The 21,014-nt window shown below is 33.3% G+C and overlaps 1 pseudogene across 1 annotated transcript in view; it reads left to right on the forward strand.

Annotated features, from left to right (window-relative positions):
• The window catches only part of LOC143234777 (DNA-directed RNA polymerase, mitochondrial-like), a 129,781-nt pseudogene that overhangs the window by 37,221 nt on the left and 71,546 nt on the right, over positions 1–21,014 (forward strand). Inside the window, exons 12-15 of the transcript XR_013018796.1 lie at positions 6,764–6,883; positions 9,635–9,676; positions 12,372–12,451; positions 19,163–19,229. The product of XR_013018796.1 is annotated as a DNA-directed RNA polymerase, mitochondrial-like (transcript). The remainder of the gene's footprint in view (positions 1–6,763; positions 6,884–9,634; positions 9,677–12,371; positions 12,452–19,162; positions 19,230–21,014) is intronic.

The following is a 21,014-nucleotide window of genomic DNA, read 5'->3' on the forward strand; positions in this document are numbered from 1 at the left end:
TTGATAGGAGGGGTTGCTCTGTAAAGCATATGCTTTCTGATCACAACCTTTCTCTTATCATTACTGGTTCTTATTTTCATGCACCTAGTCAGTCCTTTACTGCTATTGATCTCTCAATTTTCTCCCCTTCACTATTCTCCCATTTTTCATGGAGGATTGATAATAATCCACAAGGCAGTGATCATTTTCCTATAATTTCAGAGATGCCAACCATTACGATTTGAGCATAATCATCACAATTTTGGTGTATACCTTACAATTATATGCTCATACAGACAAATATTACGACTTTTTGCAACTCCCAAATTGTTATATATTATATAGGTCTATACAATAAAGTGATAAATTGTTCCCCAGGGCTTGTGAAAGGGGTGAAAAGAAAATTTCTAGTGAGATACAAATAATTTTGCTAATAAATAAAAGACATAGTCCAAATGGCTACTTGTGATAAACATGTTTGTGCTTGAAATAAAAACAAATATTTTGTATCTCTGACGTCTATCGATAGTTTGAGTGCAGTGCTTCTCCATACTAGGTACGTGGGGGAATCCATAGTTACGTCATCAGTGCTTGTCAGCCAATCAGCACTCACATAGATGAATATTTCTCATTTTTTAAGCGGCATAGAAACACCAATGCAATCATTCACAAGATGGAAAAAAAGAGGCTTTGTTCACCAGATTGTCTTGTTTCTGGCAAATATAAAAGGACTAAAACTGTGAATCAAAAATTTAGGAAAGAGTACAGTGCAAAATATCCAGCCATTGCATCAAAAGTCAGTGACAGTCATGCATTTTGTACAGTTTGTTACATCGATTTTTTTTCTGTGGCGCATAGCGGGATAAACGATTGTTCCTGACATACAAAATCGGCATCTCACCAACAAAAAGCTGTGGTAAAGACAAAAATGATGCATATAACGACATTTATGAGTAAGAATTCAGAATATGAAAAAGAATTTCAAAATAATTTTTTTTAATTTATTATTGAATACACAAAACAGTTATAAATGAGCAATCTATAGCAGTAATAAATAATAATAGTTATAATAATAATATAATAATAAACAGCTTAGAGACATTAGTCAAGCCTAGTAAACCGCAAATGATAAATGGCTCTGTCTACAATCATTACGTTCACTCATTTAAAATAGTTGGTATCTCTGTAATTTTGAGAGAGACTGGCTATCATTGATGCCATCCGACCCACATGCTGCATTGGAAGCTGGATCAAGAAAACTGGCCTTCTTTCACTGATCTTGCAGAACTTGGTCCTGCCATTGTCTGTAAGCCATCAATAGATGACTGTGTGGCAGCAGTAACTAACTGTATTATACAGGCAGCTGCTCAATATATTCCTAAAACCTCGACACATTTGCCACAATATACTTGTCCATGGTAGAATTCTGCCTGCCACATAGCAAGGAAGATTCAAAACTGAGCCAAGGATACTTTCCATAGCTATCCCACACTCTCGAACCGCATCGCCTTCCAGCATGCTTGTGTCCATGCTCAGTGGGTAAGATGTCAAAGCAAGAAGGAATCTTGGATTAATTTCACAACCATCATATCTTCTACCACCACTTCCAAAGTCATTTGGGACAAGATTTGAAAGGCCAGTGGGCAATATCACTCTGTTCCCCTCTCAATCTTGCTCTCTGATTGCCAGGAAGTAACTGATACCCAGAGCATTGCCGATACTCTAGGTGAAACCTTTTGCCAGGTATCTAGCATTTATGCCTCTTCTTCCACCTTCTTAGCCATCAAGACTTTGGCAGAGCAATTACCTCTTTCCTTTTGAGCTGAATGTCTCTATGACTATAATCATCCCTTTACAATGGTGGAACTAAAACTGGCCTTTCATTGGTTTGGCAGTTTATCAGTTGGACCTGATGACGTACACTATGATATACTGTGCCATCTGTCTCCTGTTTCTCTTGCTATTCTTCTGATTGTTTTTAACCAGATCTGGCAGGAGAATGGTTTTCCTGATGCCTGGTGCCACGCTATTGTCCTACCTTTCTCTAAGGCTGGGAAGGATCCCAAGATTCCTTCAAACTACCATCCACTTGCTTTGACGAGCTGTCTCTGTAAGACCTTAGAGAGGATGGTTAATGTTCATCTTCTTTGATTTGAGGAATCAAACATTCTTCTCTTGCCCACCCAATGTGGGTTTTGATGACAGCACTCCACCATGGACCACCTGATTTGACTTGAAACGTTAATCAGAGAAGCCTTTCTCAAACGACATCTTATATCAATATTCTTTGACATTGAGAAGGCTTATGATACAACATGGAGGTATGGCATTTTGTGAGACCTCCATATATATGGGTTACATGGCTATTTGCCTATTTTTATTAAAAATTTTTTAAGGAACAGGAAATTTAGTTCATGTGGATTCAACACTTTCCCGTTCTTTTGTACAGGAACTTGGAGTCCCTCAGGGCTGTGTTCTGAGTGTCACACTTTTCAGTATAAAGATTAATGCCATCACTGAACAGCTTCCTCTCTGATGCAAATGGGATCTATGCCAAACAACTTTTACACCTCATGTCAGTCGTCGAACATGAGGTATATTGAGTGGCAGCTATAAACTGCCCTCAGTTTTTTACTGAAGTGGACCACAGCAAAAGGCTTTAACTTCTCTCTCTTTAAAAACATTTGTATGCAGTCTTGCTGCCAATGGGCTATTCACCGTGATCCTGAACTCTGTATCAGTGAATTTGTGCAGTCTGTGGTCTCTGAGACTAAGTTCTTGGGTCTTATCCTTGACTCTAAGGTGACCTTTATACCACATATCAAACAGCTACGAGTCAATGTACAAGAGTACTGAACATCCTCTGTGTCCTCTCTTCCACCACTTGGGGAGCAGATTGAAGTTCTATGCTAAAGATATATTGTGCTCTTATTCGATTGAAACTTGATTATGTGTCACTACTCTATGGCTCTGCCAGGACCTTGGCCTTGAAGATGCTGGATCCCATTCATCATCAGGGAATTTGGCTCTGCACCAGGTCTTTCTGCACTTCCTCATTTCAGAGCTTATACATAGTCTCATGAATCTTTTTTGCAACTGTCTTTACTATATGCTTCAAAACTTAGTTCCTTACCTTCCTCGGTGGGCCATATTTTTTCAGAACAGACGATCTGCCATTGCCCTCTGGCTTTCATATCCAGGTGCAGTTGGATGAATTGGCTCTGTTCTTGTAACATTGCTGTATCCACTGGTCAGCCCATTCTACTATGGCTTTTTACAGTCCCCAAATGTGATCTATTTTACAGTAATCTGAGAAGAGCAGACACTTCTGATTGGAAATACTGTCTCTTATTTGTTGAACATCTTTTGAACCATCCTTCCACTACTATTTATACAGATAGTTCAAAATCAGGTGACTGTGTGGGCTCTGCCATGGTTTGTTGTTGTTCGGTGATTGTGTGCAGAATCCTCTCTACAGCTTCTGTGTTCACTGCTGAACTGGATGCCATTTTTCTTGCTCTGGGTCACATAGAAGCTAAGCAGTACTCAAATTATACTATTTATACTGACTTGCTCAGTTCTCTACTGGCTCTGGAATCGCTTCACGTTATTTTTCCCCCTGTTTTGCTGATATTTAAAACTGACTGGCTGATTTCTCTTTAACATCTACTTTAATCCAGTTTTTCTGGATACCAGGCCATGTTGGTATTCATGGGAATGAGCTCACCGACACTGCAGCTAAGTCTATCAACTCTGGCATTATCACACTGTGCCTGTCCCATACATGGACTATGGTCCTGTATTCAAGGCTAGGCTCCATGCCAGTTGGCAGTCGACTTGGAGTGAGCAATGTGAAAACAAGCTTTTCCAAATAAAACCTTATATTGACTTTGGCCTTCTTGCTTCTGTAAGTATTGGAAAGAAGAAGTTGTTCTAACTGGACTACTCATTGGTCAGTTTTTTAACTCATCGTTTTCTTTTATCTGAAACTGATGTATCAGTGTGTAGTTTGTGTAACACTCAGATCACAATAAGTCACATTTTACTTTCTTGTCATCGTTACGACTCTCAACGATGGCTTCATTTTATACCTGTTCTGTCCCAAGGTTTATCCATAATGTTAGACAGTGTTATTGGTGATGGTGACACTGTCCACCTTGGAAATGTTTTTAGTTTTTTACTGGCCGTAACATTAAATAACTCAAAACCAGGATTGGAAAGACCAACTTCCGATGACTAAGGTGGTGTTTCAACTAATCGTTAGTCATCCTGGCAAGTTGTTATTATTATTATAATTTTGCTACATGTTTTTTAAAACCTTTTTATTACTTTCATTTTTGAAAATGGCCATAACATCAAATAACACTGTACCAGGACTGGAAAGGCCCACTTCATGTGACTGACGGTGGTTTTTGTACTTACCTGTTAGTCTTCCTGGCGAGTTATGATTATTACAGTCATGCTACAGAAAGTCCTTTACAACTTGAATTACTGTAGTTTTTCTCTTAATGTTGTAGACTAGATGTGAACATTGGTTTTATGCAATTTATGTGTTTTTTTTAAACTTGTTTTGTTTTACTTTAATTTCCTTGTATGAATTTTACTAAATTTACTCTAATTTCAACTTTTTACCAAATGTTTGTCAGATAACCAACCAACCCAACAAAGTACTTAATGTTTACAAACTTTTTATTACTTGTTTCTCCTCTGTTTTTTTAAACAATTTCATTCAAGTAGGTTGATAAGTGAAAATTTGTTTAATTTTAAAATCAATTAATATAATGTAAACTTTATTAGTTTCTCTAATTTTGAATTGCATTGAAGAGTGTTGAAGCTGGAATGGTTCCTCCAGAATGGTACTCTGGAGTGCTGGGCCAATGTACATACAGAATATCTGCCTTTCAACTACACACCTACTCACTGCACATGCATATGTAACAAACTCCACCACATCCTCGGGTCACGTCTATTAGTAGAGAGTACATCATGTAGGTTCCAAACTGTGATGTAAGATATCACACATATTCTCAGCTGCGAGATGTGGCCCACTGAAAAGTAGACCACTATATAATGTATTGTTTTGAAAATTAAAAAACTTGTGTTTTAAACTCAGTTATCAATAACAAATACACAGATCTTCTTTAACATTAGTTAATGCTATTTTTTTCATTCTTTATTTATATTTACTGAAATTGATTTGGAAGATAGCATATTTGTGTTATGAAAATTCACAAACAATCATAATAAATAAAACAATTTGTGTGGCACCTAGCAACCAGAAGTGAAACTATTATTTATGAAACAGGGAATTAATATATATTGATAAACTGATCTTGTTGCTAATTTGAGATTTCTTTTTCTTATTTCCCTGCAAAACATATTATTACTGTTATATGAGCTGTGAATAATGTCAGTTAGGTGCTCATATAAGGTTATAACTGAACCTTAGCAGTTATATGTAAGCAACATAGAGTAATATATTGAATGTGTCAGCCATTTTTTTCTTGGCCCATCCATACACAGCAAGAACTACTGTGCTTAGTGAAAATAAAAAAGAGCCTTATTTGTGTTTTTTAAGAACGTATAACCACTGACATTAGTATATATAACCACTAAACATTGCCTTTACAACTACTAAGTTTAGCAGGTACAACCACTAAAGTTGGCCTGTATAACCTGAAAGTAGCCTGCATAACTACTGACCTTAGCCTTGGTAAAGCATACATTTAATAATACAATATTTTTAAACAAATCATTTGATGAACAAGCTGAAACGAAGTGTGTTTATGTGTTAAAGTAACCAATGATGAATCAATTAAGTCTTCTTTCAAAACTTACAATCCAATATCATGGAGTATCTGTAATTCAATGCTCAGTAAAGTTTTTGATAGTGGATTTAATGCCATATTTTTAGTTTAATTTGATGACTCATTAGAATGCTTCTATAAATCAAAAAGTGTTTAAGTTTTGAAAGGCCAGCCTAGTCAATCCTCCTGAATTTGCATATATTTTACTGGCTTCTGGAATATTTGTTTCTCTTTATTGTTTTACATTAAGTGATTTAATCAATCAAGTTTATAAATTTATGTTTTAATTACTTTTACAACAGTAAATAAAGAATACACATTTAAAAACATGAGCTGCAATTTTTAAGTAGGTCATCTTTTTTTTTCTTTCTGTAGACTTTCAGTGAAAATTAACCCTACATTTTCCTAATAATGGTACCACTACATTAAATTATTTTTTATTTAATTCAGTATTGCACCTTGAAACACAGAATAAAGCCAAAGTAAACAGCGTTTTATAATTATATTAGTGTTTTCAATCTCAAGAACCTTTAAAAATTCATCTAATCTTGATGATATGATTCCTGGTAGAAAACATTTTTGATCTGGATGTGAAATGCAAGTTCTTGCTCCACAGAAAATAATATAACATAACACACGATTTGTTATAAAACACTATAACGTAATGCACAATTTGTTGTAAAACAGTATAACGTAGTGCACGATTTGTTATAAAACAGTATAACTAAATATCTGTGGCAAACATTGAACTTTATAAACCTTCTGTTACCATGGAGGTCTCATACAAGTTTCACATGAACATTCTTATACTATCCTTACACTTTGAGTAATATTGTAAGAAAATGTTGAGAGGATAAAAGTGGACAACTGAGGTAACTTACACAGTTTCCTAATAATTACAAACTAGTGATTTCTGTGAAGTATTTTATTAGCATTAACCTACATAATGTCACCACTTTGTTGGATATTTTTTCCAGGTGTCTGCACTGTATGATAAGTATCTGGAATATTATGTTAATCCCCATCTCACAACAAAATTTTCTCCTCGACACTTCTGGCAGAAGTTGAAAACTGTGTACTTTCATGGACCAACTATTGTAAGTGCTCAACTAACATGTAGCTAAGTAGCTAGTAAAGTATATCTCTTTTTCCTCCATTTTTAAATTATTTTGATCAGCGTGTCTTGAATAAGACCATTAAGTCATAACAAAGCCTTTATTTATGTGGTAATTTGATATTTCATGTTAGGTGCAGATTAATAAAACATGCAGACGAAATTATAGTAGCTACCTAATGTAATGTGGTCCATAATGTAAAGTAATAACACATAGGACCATGAAAAACGTTTGACATTGAAGTAAAAATAGATGATTAATCACTTTTGAAGAGCAGCCTCGTTTAAACTAAGTAACAGAAGGGATAAACCCAGAAATGTATGTTATATTGTTTCTAAGAAGAAAGACGTGTAAGCAGGTAGTATTTGAAATGACTGTGAAAATATACCAACTACTGTGTGATGTGGAAGAAGTTAAAAACTAACAGGCGTAGTTTTAAAGTAAGATAGAAACAGATGATAAAATAATGGAATAAAAAGAAGTGGATAAACTTTTAAAAAAAACAAGCACACAATTATATACACAGCGATAAGCACACAATTATATATGTAGAAATAAGCACACAGTTATATACATTCATGCATTTATATCAAAAATAAGACAAGGAAGGGAATAGAAAACAATTAAAATTTGATAGAATGGAAATCAATACATGTATTAGAACAGGTGTTAGAACATTCAACTGTATCTAATAAGAATGAAAATTTACGTCAAATTGATGATAGAAATGCTGATATCGAACAAAATCATAAAAAAAGTTTAAAACTGGGTGAAAAAAGTGTGATATTATGTAAAAGTTTCCAGAATATAATTTTTCTTACTCAACATAACAGTAAGTCGGGCTTTTTCATTCTTGTCATAAAATTAAAGAGCATGTTTCCTCCAGATATTACTTGACCTGTTACACGCACGCTCTCTCTCTCATCTATCTCTCTCTCTCTCATAGAGAAGTGATTCAAAACACAGTAAACAAGAGGAACGTAGCTAATTTCATGACTAATCTTCTACTTTAAGTGTGCATGCACTTGTATGTATTAATATTTTGTTGATAACAAATAAAGCTTTGAATAAGGGGCATTTCATTATTTTTAAAACAAAATGGTGTTAATTTTACAATGCTTAGTGTGTAAGTATTGAAATATATAAATATTTAAAGTTGGTGATGGGGAACTCATTTTGTATAAAATAAAAGTTTAAAGATGGCTTGACTGGCTATGAAATAAACTGTTATTAATGCACAATGTTTTGACTAGGTTACATCCTCCTCAGATACCAGTGGTTTACAGAGATGCAGGAATACATATAAAGATCAGAACAAAGAGGTCACATAACAGGAGATTGCTTCTTAGCTTGGTATAAGTACCTTGTGGGTGCTGGTTTAGAGTGAATAAATGAACTTTGTAAAGCATTTCTTCATTCAAACCAACAAATTTCTATTAACCATTGTCAAAACATTTTCACACAACCACAAGGGCAAAAAGCCAAAACTCAACTCTCAAACAAAATCAACACTAATACATTAAACTACAACCCAACATTACCCTGAAGTTTACCATTTATTCCTGATATCAGTTCAGAAGTAATCAACACTTGGAGAAAACTTGCCAATTAAAATAAAATTCTTATTGACTTCAAGTTCACCCCCAAATCAGAACCTGAAACTAAGATCATAATTAAATAAAAATTACATAAAACCACACACTACCAAAGTCGTTTGTAAAATATCATGTAATAACTGTCTAGAATTCTATATCAGAGAAACTGAAAGAAAATTCGAAACCAGATTCACTGAAAATAATAAAAATCATCCATGCTTACAACCATTGTAACTAAACAAAACCACAGTATATCTATACAAAACACTGTAATTTTACACAAGAACCAAACATCAATAAATAAAGAATAGAGGAATCTTTCTTAATTGAACAAAGAAGTCCTAGCCTAAAACAATGTATCGGGACACCAAGACACCTCTACTAGGCCTAGGCTGTGGAGCAATCTCTAGTCATGTGATCTCTTTGTTTCATACTGGATGTACCTTTTATTAGGTATGGGTAAACTACTTGTACCTGAGGACTACGTGATCTTGTTGAAAATCATACATTCGTAGCCATCTAATTTCTTCAAACAACCAGATGCTGACCATTCAACAATTTATTTATCAAACTGTTCTCTTCTGAAATTCTGTCAGTTTTTGTTTCATACATATATAATAGTTTACTTCATTACCCAGTCAGGCTTTCTCTCAAATATCTGTTATTTTCCAATAACAATGTAAAATATTCAGGAAATAAGACATCTTTTAGTCATGTATTAAATTTTTAAACAAGTCGATGTGTTTCCTAACATAGGTTTTCTTTACCACATTTGACTATACTTAGATTATTCTTTGAAATTGAAAGGAAGAAGCTAGAAACAAAGATATTTTGTAAGACAATTCCTCATATTTGTGTTTCAGTGTGTGAAAGTATAAATCAGCTCTTGAAAATGTGACTGACTTGAAAATTGGTATGGTTTAAAAGTTACTATATATATGTAAGATGACTTTATCTTGTGTGCTTTATTGTTGAACATCACTGTGACAACTTATTAATCGCTAACTTTCTAGACTGGTTCTAATTGTTTTAGTAAACTACTTGGCTTGATGAAGAAGATCTATTATTTCTATTTTATTTCATGCATGTTTTGTAGTAATAACAAACAAAATTGCTTAGTTATTGGGATTTATTTCAGGACTCTGAAGAAGTTTGTTGGCCGCATTATGTACAATTGGGTGTAAGTAACATTGTATGTTGTTGTGAGATTCATGTAAAAAGCAATGGTAAAATCATAACTGTTGTCACACCTTCAGTATTGCTTTAATCTATGTTATTATAATACTTGTATAGCTGAATACTTTTATACAGCTAATTTCTTCTCATAGGAATGTGTATAAGCAAGTTATGATACCTAATACAGGTAATAGTGGTAATATTCACAAAGTAAGTTTTATTGTAAAGTGGTGACTACTTTAAACACAAAGTTTTCAAAGAAATATTAAGGAATATCTAGTGAGCTTGAAACTAAGATTGAATTTTTAATCAACAAAAGAATTGAAATTCGAAGCCTAAGAGAAGTAATTTTCCACATTGTTTCAAGACCGTGACTTAGCGCGAGATTTTTACCAGTTTCACCATTTGAAAAACGAGAAAGTACTTCATAAAATCATAAATATTTTTAAAGCAGATAATACTTTCCAAGTCTATATTATGTTTCATGCAACATGTTTGTGTATATGCACTCTCAAAAAAAAAAAAAAAAAAAGTCAGAGGATGTTAGAGGAACCACTTTGTCTGTATAAGACTACCTTAGCTTCACCATAGTTTATGAATGACAAAAGATTTATGAAATGGTGCAGAGCATGTTATTTCCATCGTATCTGTTGTGACTGTAGCTCAACTAGCAAGTTACACATTCGGAGAATCAAGACAAAATACCATAGTGAATTCTGACAGTTCATGTGCTGATGCAGCTGCACCACAAAGAAATACATTAGAGTCTAGAAAATTCTGACACTTTCACCCCAAACCAAGGACATGCGCTCTGCGTGTGGATGTACTGACACCACTGTTTGCTGAGGAAATACCATCTTGGAAAGGTTGGATGACAATATCTTCAAGCATCTAGTATCATTTCCAGGAAAACACAGCAAGAATCAGCATCTTACAGAATAATTGGTATGTCCCTCCTAATTAAATTACCAGATGTATCTATCATAGACTTGTTCCATTTGAGCAATTGAAATTTATACATCAAAAGCCATCATCCATGCTCTGTGATGAATTTAAGGAATTATGTAAAGAGGAACAACATTAACCTGTGGTGGAATGATCATTGGTGGAAGATATGGCTGTAGGAATTTGTAATATTCAATAATGTAGTAGAGATTAACTAGAAAAACTTGTTTAGTCTCACAAAATACATCATTCATCACTTTAACAGTAGACAGCTTTGATCCAGATACACCTACTTGCTTATGAAAAGGTACTGTTCCTTCTTATATTTGCTCCATTTTGATAAGAACACTGTTTTATTCATAAACACAAGAATAAGAAATATGTTGATTGCAGTGCTTTCAGGTGTATGTACTGGGAAATCTCATGAAAGTGAAAGATAAATAAAAGTCTGATAGATGGGACAAATTAAGACAGTAGAAACAATACTGAGTGCATCAACTCTTATTATTGGAGACTATACTGTGTACATTAACACTGATAGATGGGACAAGTTAAGACAGTAGAAACAATACTGAGCACATCAACTCTTATTATTGAAGACAGTACTGAGTACATTAACACTGATAGATGGGACAAGTTAAGACAGTAGAAACAATACTGAGCACATCAACTCTTATTATTGAAGACTATACTTTGTACATTAACACTGATAGATGAGACAAGTTAAGACAGTAGAAACAATACTGAGCACATCAACTCTTATTATTGAAGACTATACTTTGTACATTAACACTGATAGATGAGACAAGTTAAGACAGTAGAAACAATACTGAGCACATCAACTCTTATTATTGAAGACAGTACTGTGTACATTAACACTGATAGATGGGACAAGTTAAGACAGTAGAAACAATACTGAGCACATCAACTCTTATTGAAGACTGTACTGTGTACATTAACACTGATAGATGGGACAAGTTAAGACAGTAGAAACAATACTGAGCACATCAACTCTTATTATTGAAGACTGTACTGTGTACATTAACACTGATAGATGGGACAAGTTAAGACAGTTAAAACAATACTGAGTGCATCAACTCTTATTATTGAAGACTGTACTGTGTACATTAACACTGATAGATGGGACAAGTTAAGATTGTGGATACCTTACGTTGTGACATATGCATAAAATAACTAGAAAGGTAAAAGTTGTTTTTGTAGTATTTCTGTCGGTTAAAATGGTCATAGTTTAGACATAGTTTTACAGTTAATGGAATGGATAATGTGTATTGTAATGTGATGTCCTGAATAAATTAGAAGATAGTAAGAGTAGTTTAAAACTAAACTTGCTAATGAATAAGTTTTTGTAACTGTGAAATAACTATTTTCCCTTTGCTTTTAACATAGTTTTTGTAGTTTGCTAATGAAGTCACTTGTTTAAATGTTAAGGATAAAAACATTTGTTATTATGTAGTTCAGAAAGCTTGATACAAACTTGTTAATAATAATTCATTTGCTTATTAGTTTTGAATTAGAGTTATTGTATTTATTATTTTTATTTTTAAGTCATTTCATTAAATTGGTACTATTATTTATATACTGACTTCACGAATATGTGCTTCTCAAAATATTTTTGTTGCTGTAAGTTTGTAGACCAAACAACATTTCTCTTTAAAATACTTATTATTATTTCTTTCTTGTTAACTTTCTTCAATTTATTCTGTGTATTTTGATAATTTTACTCTCTTTTCCAGGTTGGCCGGTTTATGTATGATATCCTTCTTCATGACATCAAAATTAATGTAAATGTTCTGCGACCACAAATAAAATCAAAGTTAGTCCTCTAATTTTATTTCTCTTGTTATATTGTTATAGACTTTTAATGTGTAGAAAAATACAAAAAGATTATTATATATAAATATTATAGTTTTAGGTTTTGTACATTATATAAATATTGTAGTCTCAGGTTTTGTGCATTATTATGTTTTGATATTGTTTTCTTGGTGTATTTTGAAAGTTTTAAATAATTTGGATTTCCTGTATTTTAGTTTCACACAGAGATATTAGTTTAATGTGTGTTTCACACAGAGATATTAGTTTAATGTGTGTTTCACACAGAGATATTAGTTTAATGTGTTCAAGAATGTAACAATTCTTTAACAGCTTTTGTGGTGAGTGTAATTCTCTGATAAATTTATCGCAAATACCCTGTAGTGGTTCATTGATAAATTTGAAGGCTCCTGTGGAGCTGTGTAATTTTATTATTAAGAACAAACAAACAATCCATCATAGGCAAATATGTTAAATGAATTTCTGTTTCATTCAGTTGTTATTGAAAAGATAAATGTTTTTATTAGAAAAATAAGATATGAAAATTTATGTAATAATAATTTTATCATGAGTGATATTGTCATATAAAATAGTGTAATAGGTAATCACAATAATATGTAGTTAATTGAAGAACATACACACAAATATATATACACTACTGTACAAAAGTATTAGGACAAGAAAATGTGTTTTTTCACTTCATGTTTTAAACTTCAACACTGTGGTAATGCTTCACTGATCACAGTTGAATGAGCCAGGGTGAGAATATTTATAATTCTTTAGATTTTCCACACACATACCAAGGGCATGTTGTAAGGTATTCTGTTTGAATGAACATACTGATCAAATTTAGGGTCTGAAGTAACTGTTATGTAGTGTCTTAACTATATAGAACGAAAGTAGCATATGGTACTGATATATACTAGAAGAAATTAATTCAATAGAACTTCACAAATAAATCTTGATAAAAACATTGTTTAATACTGTGTATTGAATTTGTTGTGATTCCACAGCTCAAGCTGTACAGAGAATTAATTGTCACTAGAGCAGGTAGTTTACATGTTGCTGCAGACTTGAAATGCTCCATAAACAGTCATGTACACACCCTAGATTATGAGAATGAGACAGGAAAATTTGAAAATAGGAAAGGAAGAGACAGGACATCTAAACTCAATGATACTGATATTAAGTACCTTTGTTTATGTAGTCTTGAGAACAGAAGGAAGACTGGTACTGACCTCAAGCATGAGATAAACAACCACGTACCAAACGACAAAAAAGCTTCCAGATCAATAATGTGAAGAATACTCAACAAGAATGGAATATTTGGTTGTATATCAGTTAAAAAATCTTTAATCTATGAATGTTGTCAAGAGAGTTGATTAGAAAAGGGTGTTATGGATGGATGAGCCCATGTTTGAAATATTTGGATCAAAGTGGTGTAGGTTGTACATCTGGTGAAAGAAAGTGAAAGATACTTACCTCAATATATAGCACATATTGTGAAGCATGGGGGAGGCAATGTGAGTGATTGGGGGTATTTTTCTGCTGAGATGACAAGAGATATTTACAAAATAGATGGAATAATGAACCAGTGCTAGTACTATCAGATACTGATTCATCATGTTATGCTCAGTGGTTTGTATGTTATAGGTAAGGGATTCTATTACCAAGAAGATAATGACCCCAAACATTCGTCCAACTTGTGCAGAAATTATGTAGCTAAAAAAGAAGATAAGAGGAGTCATTAACATGATACAATGGTCCAAAAAAACCCCAATATCAACCACATTGAGTAGATCTGGATCAAAAACTTGACAAATCAAAAGTTACTTACAAAGAAACTTTATGGGAGTGTGTTAAAGACATTTGGATTAAAATCCCAAAGGAAACTTTGATTAAATATGTTCCAAAAATGCCTGAAAGACTGCCTGCAGTTATTAAATCAAAAGGGTGACACACAAAATATTAACTGTTTACTAAACTCAAGAACTTCCACTGAGTTTCTGTTGTACTGAATATGAAAATTTATAATATGTTGACGTTTCACTTGTGATTTACCTTCCACTGTTCTTTGAAAGTAGCCTGAAATATAATTTTTGACCAGAGTGAATAGTGTAAGTTAAGGTGAGTCTGTAAGAACCAGCTGTACTGTTTAAAGTTATCTGAAAACTGAAAACAAGACAGATTTAATTTATGAGTAATTCATGATCACAAGTTCAGGAGGCAATAATTATTAGTATTGTTAGGGTTATTGTGTCAGTCTTTGTGGATGATGGAATTTGTTTGGAAATGTCTGAGGATTCTGTTCTAAAGTTTCCCATTTAATAAGACTATTTTCTATCAAATAAGTACTTAGAAATTCTTATGCTGCATAAAACTGTTCTTAGTAACCGTCTACAAACCACTGATAACATATTCCAAGATGTCTGAAAATTTTTGAAGTAAGATTATTAAATTATTTATTAATTAGCTTAAACAGAAAAATATTATTGTTCTCTTTATTTCTAAGTTGTTGAAGTCATAAAAGAAGTGACAAAATGTTAAATTTATTTGATACTGACTAAAAATAAAGGTCACATGTTGGGTCAGTGTAAATTTTCATTCTGACAGCACTAAAATCTAAGGTTTGATTTTTTGCTGTGAATAGAGAACATACAGCCCATTGTATAGCTTGCATTGAAATAATAACAAAAATAACCTGAAGTCAGATCATGGGTGAATGATATATCTAGGTCACATCAGTTTACTTGATAAAATTAAAATGCTGAACACCAGTGTATTTGGATTTTAAGTTCAGTTAAAGAAAGTAAAACATTTTTACCTCAATAAACATGTGGTCACTCAGTTATTTCAATATTTATTTAGAAATATGGATACAGCCAACAACACTAGAATAAGAACTGCTTAGGACTAATTTTGATTCCAGAGTGCTTCTGAGTCAGATTGTTTTTATTATGACTTTCCTGATTTTTAAACTCTCACAGCAAGAATATTAAACTGAAAGCAAGATGCTAGGTTGTGAAAAGCTGGACATTAATAGCAGCTAATAAATCTATGCCTTGTTTCTCTGTCTGATTTGGTTGTATAAATGTTTTATTACTGTTATCAGTTATTCAAGTTATAATACTATTTAAAGGAAACTCGCTAGGTTTTTCTTGTCTTCTTTAAACTAAAACAAAAATGGTAACTTTTACAAGAAGAAATGGGGAAAAGTTCAGTGATGGTTTTTGCAGATGAATACTTTATTTTATACTACAGTGTAAGAGTGATGTGAAGTACCAGAACTTGAAGGTGGTTCCAAATGAAGTTAGTTTATGGCCAGAATAGTCTTTGATTTAAGTTGGCTTTCAGATTTGCCTTGTGTTCTAAGTTTTAAGCTGGGTGAGAGATGGACTACAGAGACTCAAAATCTTCATCTTGCTTACACTTTTTTTTTTCTTTTGCTGGTAAAGTGCATGCTGATATTTGCAAAGTGTATTAATTTAGTTATTATTAGCAGAAGTGATGTGTTTTTCTAGGGAAATTGTTCAGTTCAGACTGGTGTATTTCACATGCATATCAACAAAATGATTTTACACCTTGGTAAGGTAAAGCCATGTGTCAATTATGAACTTCTCAACCTATGTTTGTAACATGTTGATAAGTAGGAAGACAGTGAGAAGGACTTTTGCCATGTGATGTTACCCATTAGAGATGAAAGAGCTTTTACTGGAACTAGGTGGAAGAATGATTATAGTAAATATGGTTGGGACAGAAACAAATAAGCTATTAGGATGGAACAGAGGTTTTAGTCGTGGATGGCTAGAGCTGTTATGTTCTGTTTGTGGAGCAGACTTTTGCCATAAGTGTATGGCAAATATACTTGGGATGTTTGAAGTTGCAGGTATTAAGATAGAATAAACTCATGCTTTGCTTATTGAACCATCAAGTGGAGCATTTTGGAACAAAATATTTTCAGGCTACTTGTGGTATTTTGTATATCGACAGCTTAATTGTTGATGAACACTTGTGGTATCTTCCATTCTGTGTTACTATAACATCACTACACTAGACTGTTTACACTTGTAATATCTGTCGTTACTGTAACATCACTGCTGAACTGTATGCCATTTCTCTTGTCCTGGATCACATAGAAGCTAAGCAGTACTCAAACTGCACTATTTATATTGACTCGCTTAGTTCTCTACAGGCCCTAGAATCGCTTCATGTCGGTTCACACCCTGTTGTTGCCAATATTCAAAACCGACTAGCCCATTTCTCTTTAACATCTACTTTTATCCAGTTTTTCTGGATGCCGGGCTACGTTGGTATTCGTGGGAATGAGCTCACTGACACTGCAGCTAAGTCTATCAACTCTGGCATTGCCACGCTGTGCCTGTCCCATATATGGATTACGGTCCTGTATTCAAGGCTTGACTCCATGCCACCTGACAGTCAACTTGGAGTGAGCAACGTGAAAACAAGTTTTTCCAAATAAAACCTTATATTGGACTTTGGCCGTCTTGCTTCTGTAAGGATTGGAAAGAGGAAGTTGTTCTAACTAGAGTACACATTGGTCACAGTTTTTTAACTCATCATTTTCTATTATCTGAAACTGATGCATCAGTGTAGTTTGTGTAACACTCAGATCACAATAAGTCGCATTTTACTTTTTTGTCGTTGTTACAACTCTCAAAGACGGCACCATTTTAACCATGTTCTGTTCCAAGGCTTGTCCATAATGTTAGACAGTGTTATTGGTGATGGGGATACTGTCCACTTTGGAATGTTTTTAGTTTTTTAAAGGCTATTAATCTTTTTAATGCCATTTAAGTTTTTTAATTTATATATTACACCTTTTTAATGTGGTTCCCTTTTAAAAATCGCAGTTCATCTTGTTTGATTTGAAATTAGAAACTGGCCATAACATTAAATAACTCAAAACCATGACTGGAAAGGCCAACTTCAGATGACTAATGCTACTGTTTGAACCACCCGTTAGTCATCCTGACGAGTTATTATTATAATTTTGCTACACATTTTTTAAAAATCTTTTTATTATTTTCCTTTTTGAAAATGGCCATAATGTTGAATAACTCAACCAGGACTGGAAAGGCCAATTTCATGTGACTAATGGTGGTTTTTGTACTTACCTGTTAGTCTTCCTGGCAAGTTATGATAATTACAATTGCGCTACAGAAAGTCTTTTACAACTTGAATTACTGTAATTTTTCTCTTAACATTATAGACTAGATGTAAACATTGGTTTTATGCTATTTATGTTTTTAAATGCTGTTTTGTTTTACCTTCATTTTCTTTTATGAATTTTACTACATTTACTTTAATTTTAACTTTTTACTGGATGTTTGGTGCAGATAGCCTAGCTGCTTTGTGCCATAAAACACTAAATTTAACCAACCAACCAACCAACCAACCAACCAACCAACCAACCAACCAACCAACCAACCAACCAACCATTCTGTTGTTACTGTAACATCACCACACTGGACTGTTCACACTTGTCATATCTGTTGTTACTGTAACATCACCACACCAGACTGTTTACACTTGGGTATCTGTTGTTACTGTAACATCACCACACCAGACTGTTCACACTTGTCGTATCTGTTGTTACTGTAACATCACCACACCAGACTGTTTACACTTGTCGTATCTGTTGTTACTGTAACATCACCACACCAGACTGTTCACACTTGTCGTATCTGTTGTTACTGTAACATCACCACACTGGACTGTTCACACTTGTCATATCTGTTGTTACTGTAACATCACCACACCAGACTGTTCACACTTGTCATATCTGTTGTTACTGTAACATCACCACACCAGACTGTTCACGCTTATAATATCTTCCATTCTGTTGTTACTGTAGCATCACTACACCAGACTGTTCACTTATAATATCTTCCATTCTGTTGTTACTGTAGCATCACTACACCAGACTGTTCACACTTATAATATCTTCCATTCTGTTGTTACTGTAGCATCACTACACCAGACTGTTCACGCTTATAATATCTTCCATTCTGTTGTTACTGTAGCATCACTACACCAGACTGTTCACGCTTATAATATCTTCCATTCTGTTGTTACTGTAGCATCACTACACCAGACTGTTCACACTTATAATATCTTCCATTCTGTTGTTACTGTAACATCACCACACCAGACTGTTCACGCTTGTGATATCTTCCATTCTGTTACTACATACAGATTTAAAAGTATTCATTGTTTCCACCATTGTTCAACAATACTTAATTATAGTTTTGTGAAACATAATACCAGAATTTATTTTTCAAATTTCTTCTGTTACTAATATCTCATTGTAGCTGAAGAAAGGTGAATCTTTCTTTTAGTTGAATTTAGGCATCTCCAACTAGCACAGTTGTTCTGTATTGAATCTACATGCTTTGTCTTTGATTGGAAGAATGCATTAGAAATGACATTCCTGATAGAAATATTCATGTATTTTACTAATGAGACTATGCTCATGTAATCTTATGTCAGTAATAGATTTATGACAGCAAAATATATAATTCATGCTTACTTTGAGTTTGCCAAAAGAGTGATTCAAACGAGAAACAGAATTTGATGATTGTAAATGTACCAATTGTTCTGGTTGTTTGTTATGTTTGTCTGTTCTATTTTTGGTTTTAAAGTCAGTTATATTCAAGATGTTTTTCAGAAAACTTAGTCAGTTTTTTTTATCTAGAAAGATGACTCCTGCGTTTTACAATGTATTTAGAAATACAGGTTTTCATACAAAGGAAGAAATAAAGGTAAGTGGTGTTGAAACTTTTCCTTAAGGTTTCTTGTTGATGATGGCTATATTACTCAATCCTGTATGTTAAGTACTTCTTAAATTTACCATCAAAAGAGTCGTCGTTGTGAGTTGATATACTACAGATATGCTGAAGATCATTAACTCTTACTCCTTCCCAGTTCACCCCTCAGGAAGAAAATTCAACATTCTGAAAGTGTTTAAGCTTTATCTATGATTTGTTTAATGAATCTGGTTTGACTTGCAGACTTAGTAGTCATGTACAAAATTAAAAACCATGTTATGGTGACAGAAGTGTTAATTAGTTACTTTCCTATTGTTGAACTAAGTATTTTTGACTTGTGTACATAAACATGATGGAATATACAAAACATTAATCAAATTTATTTCTAGGGTACTCAATCAAGCAACTGTTACTATACTTTGTCTTACTTTATGTTGCTATTTTTTATTTATTAATAGAATCTGTCATTGTACATGAATTTTAGGCGATATATTTGTTTTCCCCTTCTACTTGAAAGAATAAACAAGGCTTCCTTGTGAGGCTTAGCAGATACAACATATAAATGAAGATCAATTTTGTAGCATCATAATTAATGTAAATTATTGTTTGTTGATACATATATATTGTTTATTGTGCTATGTTCTTAGACAAATAATTAAATATTGAGCACTTATGAGTGGATATTAATAATATATGTTCATAAGCACTTACACACTTTGTGCATCTATACAGTTAAATTTTAACCAGCTGAAGAGGATAATTGACGGCCAAGTATTTTATATCCAGAGAAGCTTGTAGTGTTTACTGAATGCATTAAACATTTCATGTAGATACACAAAACATTTGTCTTTTGGTTGTTCCAAATATTATCACTTTACCAAAAGAAGCACTTGAAGTTGGTAGATCCAGTGTACTTGCATTCCATATTTATTATTAATTTGTTAGCTTTTATTTGTGGTATAAATCTAAAATATGTATTTTCATAGGCTTACTGGTTGTCCAGTCTATAGTTAAGTCTAAAATTAAATTTGTGCACACTTAATAATTGAACAATGCTAGCTTTTCCTTGCATTGTAGAGTATATTAAGCTGGGTCTTGAAGATTGTGCATAGTTTTAGATTTATAGAAATAACTTTAAGTAATAACAATGAATTTAATGATATGTATACTTACTTCAGGTTAAATATTATATAATGTTTTGGCCATAGTACAGAGACTTTGAGGCTGAAACACCAATGATTACATTAATGGTAAGCCCGGCATGGCCAAGCGTGTTAAGGCGTGCGACTCGTAATCTGAGGGTCGTGGGTTCGCATCTTCGTCGCATCAAACATGCTCGCCCTTTCAGCCGTGGGAGCGTTATAAAGTGACGGTTAATCCCACTATTCGTTGATAAAAGAGTAGCCCAAGAGTTGGCGGTGGGTGGTGATGACTAGCTGTCTTCCCTCTAGTCTAACACTGCTAAATTAGGGATGGCTAGCACAGATAGCCCTCGAGTAGCTTTGTGCGAAATTCAAAAACAAACAAAAAGAAAGAAACATTAATGGAATGGTGAATCTATTTAATAACATTCACATCAACATATGAAATGCTATAAATTAAATGTTTGTCTCGGTTACCTTAATGTATGAACTATTATTGAAATAAATGTGACTCTTGACTAGTAACAATGTTCTACTTAAGGAAAGTATTAAATATACAAATAGTTTGTTTGTGAGAAACCTGAAATAGTATCATCTAAAGGAATTTATCAAAGAAACTTAAACTGTTAAATGTCTG

The sequence above is a fragment of the Tachypleus tridentatus genome, chromosome 12 (assembly GCF_004210375.1).
Source record: "Tachypleus tridentatus isolate NWPU-2018 chromosome 12, ASM421037v1, whole genome shotgun sequence".
Classification (NCBI taxonomy): domain Eukaryota; kingdom Metazoa; phylum Arthropoda; class Merostomata; order Xiphosura; family Limulidae; genus Tachypleus; species Tachypleus tridentatus.